The 5,765-nt window shown below is 45.3% G+C and overlaps 1 long non-coding RNA gene across 1 annotated transcript; it reads right to left on the bottom strand.

The window, feature by feature from the left end:
• Nucleotides 1–3,072: 3,072 nt before the first annotated feature.
• Nucleotides 3,073–5,437, bottom strand: LOC115292604. The gene is made up of 3 exons (XR_003909054.1): nucleotides 5,373–5,437; nucleotides 4,283–4,625; nucleotides 3,073–3,322 (listed from the first exon to the last, which is right to left on the bottom strand). It is a non-coding gene; the product is annotated as an uncharacterized LOC115292604 (long non-coding RNA).
• Between the last annotated feature and the right edge of the window lie 328 nt (nucleotides 5,438–5,765).

Below are 5,765 nucleotides of genomic sequence, written 5' to 3'. Positions count from 1 at the left end.
GTAAAGGAGTGGGAGTTCCCTCTTACCTGGCCTTTTTGTTCTTTTCAGGTCTTCAACCGATTATGTCTTAGCCCCGCTCAAGCTGCCATCTAGAACTCCATGGATGGAGGGCTTAAACAAGCAATTACTTCTCATAGCTCCAGAGGATGGGAAGATCCAAGATCAAGGCACCAACAGATCTGCTGAGACCCGCTTCCTGATTCACAGACAGTGGTCTTTTCGTGATGTCCTCACATGGTGGAAGGGGCGCAAGAGCTCTCTGGGGTCTCTTTGGTAAGGGCACTGGTCCATCCATTAGGGCCCCCCTCTCATGACCTAAACAACTCCCAAAGGCCCCGCTTCCTAACACCATCACACTGGGACTAGATTTCAACATGCGAATTTGGGGGTTGGACACAAAAACTCAGTCTACGGCAAATTGGACGAGGGCCACCCATATTGGGCAGGGGGGCAATCTGCTTTACTCAGTCTACCAATTCAGATGCCTGTCCTATCCAGAAAAACTCTCAGAGACACGCCCAGAATAATGTTCTGTGCCAAATGACTGGGCACCTAGTGGCTCAGTTAAGTTGATATAGGAAACTAACCATTGTATTGCTCAACATGCAAATGTCTCTCTGAGCATAAACTGCTGAGCCAAAACCTCTTCAGGCCCTGTTCCTACCCATCCTGGTGAGTCTGGCAGAGCCAACAGGCTGAGTTTTTCCCAGGAGTCACAAGAGACCTTGATGATATAGAAGGCCATGACTTAGTTATCGGAACATACTTGGGGACACTTGCCCTGAATTACCCTGTACAGCAGGTGGATTCTATCAGAGTGAAATTATTCAAATTTACTTTACTATTTAAATTCTTCCCTGACCCTCAGAAGTACTTACTCTTATGCTATCAGCTGGTTTAGTGGGGTGAACGCACAAAAGCAAGTTGTTACCGCCATCAGATTGGCCACCTGCATAGATGTTCCATTCAGATTCGCATTCTCAAACTCTAAGGGAAAGAGTTGTTTACCCCTCCCCCTACTCCCACCCCCATGAGTGACCCACCCTGGCAATTATGGCACCAAGAAAAAGATGTCAAGATACAGAGTTGGTTGTTTGTCCCTAAATTTGCGATTCTATCCTAGTTCAAGATTTGAGTTTGAAGGATGGTGGCCCTTGTAAGGCAGAATTGAGACCAGAGATGACATCTGCACACAGGGGCTGGAAGAAGCGAGTCACCTTTAGAGCAGGACTTCAGAGACGCCCACAGACAGGACAGACCACGTCCAAGGGGTCCAAGCCCTGGCGTGTCAGCTCAAATTGCTCAGCCCTGGTTTTCCAATCAAGGGGTAGATCCCCAACATGGAGAATCAAATGGGGCTCAGGACAGGTATGTGAGGACATGGCCACCAGGGACATGTGTTTGTGTACAGAGAGGTCCAGGGTGGAGGGTAGGGCAGCTGAGTGGGGATGGGGTCAAGGACAGTACAGCAGGATTAGAGTCCAGAGATTTTCTTTGTGGATTACTTCACAAAGTCTGAGACATTTCGGGGTGTCACAGTGCAGGGGGTCACTACTGGCATCTACTGGGCAGAGACCAAGGGTGCTACTGACATCCTACAAAGCACCAGACAGAACAATCTGGACCCTCACATCAGCCATACACATGTATGTATGCACACACACACACACACACACACACACACACACACACTCACACACACACCCGTGCACACATAGATGAGAAGTACTTAGCCTTACAGATGGGATAGTAAGAACTGGGGGTGGGGAGTCATGGGGGGAGAGCTGTGGCTTGGGGCAGCTCACCAGCCTGGGAGCAGAAAGCACCAGGGCCACAGGCTTGGCCCGATTTGCAGGAATGAGCATTGATCAGCAGAAGGCCACTGTGACAACATGGTTGTAATACGAAGCTGGGTCTGGGGGGTTCTAGTTGTTGTTTTGTTTTATTTTGTTTTTATAAACACCCACCCACCAGACTCCAAGGAGGGGGAAGAATCTAAGGTTATATCTCCTACTTCAAGCAAGAAGGATTCAGGCTGGGGCATTGTCAGGGAACTCATTTAGGGGAGGTAAGGGCAAGGCTAATGAGGCAGGGGCACTGACCCCTAAAAGCCCGGAGAAGGTCATCTGAAAGTGCCCCATGAGGCACATTTTAGGGGCTTTCTCCTTTCCTCCTGCCCCCCTTCCATACACAGGCTGTCTTGGAAAGGAACGAATAGTGGTGATCAAGGGCGTGTGCTCTCCAGCTAACCTGCCTGGCTTATCATCCTATCTCTGCCCCTTGCTGAATGGTTGTGTGACCTCAGACAATCTATTTAACCTCTCTGTGCTTTCAGTTTCCTCATCTGTGAAATGGGCACACTAAAATAGCAGCCATCACATAGAGATAATATGGATCAAAGGAAGTGCTGTCTGTCAAGCTGAGGATTCTCTGGTAATTGTCTTTCTCAGCTTCCCCAAAATAGATCATCTTTTGTTTTCCATTTTCCACAATTAAGCGTCTCACGCAATTGAAACTGGAAAAAAACATGAGAGAGAAGTAAAGTTTTTGCTTCTGCTGTTCTTTTCTGACCACTTCCAGATTCCAGGGACTGAGAGAGTAGGGGTCGGTTGCACATCTTTTTCTCAGAACGCAGTGCAAGAAAGCAGTCTGTGGTCCCGGTGTGTCGTGGGCAAACTTTTCAGAGTAACATGGAGGGTATATTTCTATTTTCCCCCAGGGCTATAAAAACACCCTCCTAAAATTGTGGAGGTCAGATTTCCCATGTCCAGTCTGTCTTCCCATATCACCTTTAGAGACTTGTCCTGAAACCTTTAGCCCCGGAAACATTTTAAAAAGTGCAGACCAGAGCTTACAACAGGGGCTTAAAACAGTGTAAACTGTGTCGACATAGCACAAGGAAGGATCTAGTACAGGGCGTCTCACCAAAACATTCTCCGAGCGCATCTCTGGACCCCAAATATGGGATTGGCACTAAAGCTTCTCTCCAGCATATGAAAAAAATAAAGAGAAAAGAAAACATGCTGAGACTTATTTTAAAAGGTCTGCTAAAGGATGAACATGTACGGGGGAAGGTTTTTATTAAATGGTCTTTAATATGCATAGGGGCATTTACACATTTCACCAACTGCCTGACTAATGCATGCCAGAATAAGAAAACCTTTTTGTTTTGTTTTGTTTTGCTTTTCCCCACAAGCCTTTCCTGCTGTGATTCTGCTTCTTAGAAAGAGACCAGGCAAATTTGGTTGATCAAGGTGCACACTCAACGCGGGATTGGGTTTGGTGATGGCACTTCTGGCTCTGGCTTGGTTCAACTGGTCACCTAGAAAGTGGATAAGGTATTAAGGAACAGGCACAGAGTAAAAATGGTGGTTAACGAGAGCTTCAAGTAACCTCTCATTCCCCGCTGAGATTCAAACAGCATTTGGGACCACTCCTGAATATTGAGGGATTTGTTAACAAATGATAGCTCTGGCAGGGACATAACCAGAGGCCCCAGGCACATCTCTCATATCTGTGGCCTCAGGAAGGACGTTTTCAATTGGAAGGTTTTTAGGCCACAATGAATAGGGACCATTGATGTGGCGGCGCTGGTTTTCTCCCGGTGATTTACACCGCAGTTCTCTGTATGGGCTGAAGTCGACCTTCGAAGCCCACATGGGCCTCATTTTACAGGGGAGTTGAGAGCCACTGAATTTATGTCCTTGTTCGAGCCTCCACAGCCAATTAGTGTCAGAGGCAAGCCTTGATCATGTAACTGCTGGTTCTTACTTCTGGGCTCCTTCCCCCATGCTGGGTGGGTCCCTTCCTGCAGAGACATCTGCTCAGAAGCTTTCGTGCCTAAAGAGTGACACGACATTTTTCAGCATCTATTACACTAAAAACTGGAACCCACTGTCATCCTTCACTTTGTTCTGGAAAGTCTTCATTTCCTACTTTGCTTTAACTCAAACCTCATGTGACGTCTCCACATGCCTGCCTCAATCCATGCTGACCTTCAGCACCACTGGCCCCGAAGTGGTCATATCTCACTGCCCAGCCCACTCCTGGGGAGAAGGACAAAACAAATTCTCAGGTTCCTCTTCTCCTGGTTCATGTTTACAGCTGGGGAGGCGGATGGGGCTCATGCGACACAACTTCTCTGTGACCATCCTTCCTTCCCACAGCTTTGCTGTCAACTGTCTATACAATTAATTGCAAGAAACATGCCATTGTGGTTTTTAGAAGTTCCCTCCCAAAGTTTTAGGGATTAGTCAATTATTTCTTTAGGGCTCACACTCACCATGAATAGGAGCAAGACGTAAATCTTGCCTTCAGCAGGGCTAGTAGACAAGACAGATGAAAAGACATTGGCACATCGGAAAAAGACCAGGAACAAGGAAGATGGCACTATGGATGCAACACAAAGTTTGAAAGTAGGGTGTGCATTTGTTCCAGAAGACTTTGTTCCAGAAGACTCAGGAGCTGGTTCACAGGAAATGGGGAATTTCGGGTCTGGGCGAGAGTCTGTCCAATATTCTGACCGGCTTCTGTTTAAATGAACAACTGTTTCTTAAGCACATTCTGAGCTGCCTACTGTCTTCCCATTAGCATGTCAGTACTTGTCATCTGCGAGCGACATCTTCCTGTGAGCCAGCCACGAACACAGCTGGGTTTGTTGTGTTTTAGTTTACATGAAAAAACGAAAAGGAGAATAAACTTTTCAAGATTCCTACTTGCGAAAGCTTCTGAACCCACCCCCAAATTCATCAACTTCTCTATTTAGAATTACTCATATGTGTGGTGTCTACAGTTTCTTCACGCAATTGTTCTTTTGGTTTTGTCTCTTCTCTGAATATTCTGAGCGATTGAAGACAGCCAAAAATCAATGATTTTACCACAATTCCTTTCCAGTATGCCACGTGGGATGGATGTGGCCAGATCCTTAGTAATATTTGTATTATGTGTATTCTCCTTCTTAATTTCCTTTCTTAAATCTCATCTAGATCTTTACTATGATGAAAGAAATGTGTGAATGTACCTAATGCCATTTAACTGTATATTTAAACACAGTTAAAATGGTAAATTTATGTGATGTATATCTCAGAGAGAGAGACTGAGAATCTTAAGGAGACTCCATGCTATGATAGAGCCCAACCCAGAGCTCAATCCCATGACCTTGGGATCATGACCTAAGCCAAAATCAAGATTCAAACACTCAACTGACTGAGTCCACCAGGTGCCCCTTGAAATACATATGTTTTAAAACAACAAACAGAGTCTTAGCTGCAGCTAAACATTAAACTATATATAAGAAGAAGGATAGTAGAGACAGAACTGTGGTGAGATGGAATTTCTAAGCCCTCAGTAGGTGTTTTACCTCCTAAACCAACCTTGGGGGATATCTTCAGATTCCTTATCTCTGTCCCTCAATTATACAAGGAGACTTCACTGATGCTTTTCGTGAAACTGAGGAGGCCTTCAGCTGAAAAAGGAGGCACAGTGCCAAGGAATCAATTGCTTCATTGCCACTCGTTGCTGTTTATGTGTTGAAAATGACACAAATTTATCCTGCTATCCAGAATTTTCAACAAAAACAAATAACTTTCAAGGGGAAAAAAAACCTCCTCATCTTCTGTCTGGTTTTCTCTTGGGAGCAAAGTTTTGCTTTTCTTAAATGGGATCAATTTTGCACTTCATTAAGCATCTTGATCTTTTTGACGCACTAGGCTTTAATGCAATAACATAATCTTAGATCATCTAGATTAATGATTACAATAAAACTG

This window comes from Suricata suricatta, chromosome 5 (genome assembly GCF_006229205.1).
Source record: "Suricata suricatta isolate VVHF042 chromosome 5, meerkat_22Aug2017_6uvM2_HiC, whole genome shotgun sequence".
NCBI classification, from domain to species: Eukaryota; Metazoa; Chordata; class Mammalia; order Carnivora; family Herpestidae; genus Suricata; species Suricata suricatta.
The sequence above is the reverse complement of the archived record's forward strand: the minus strand, read 5'-3'. Positions and strand labels throughout refer to the sequence as shown.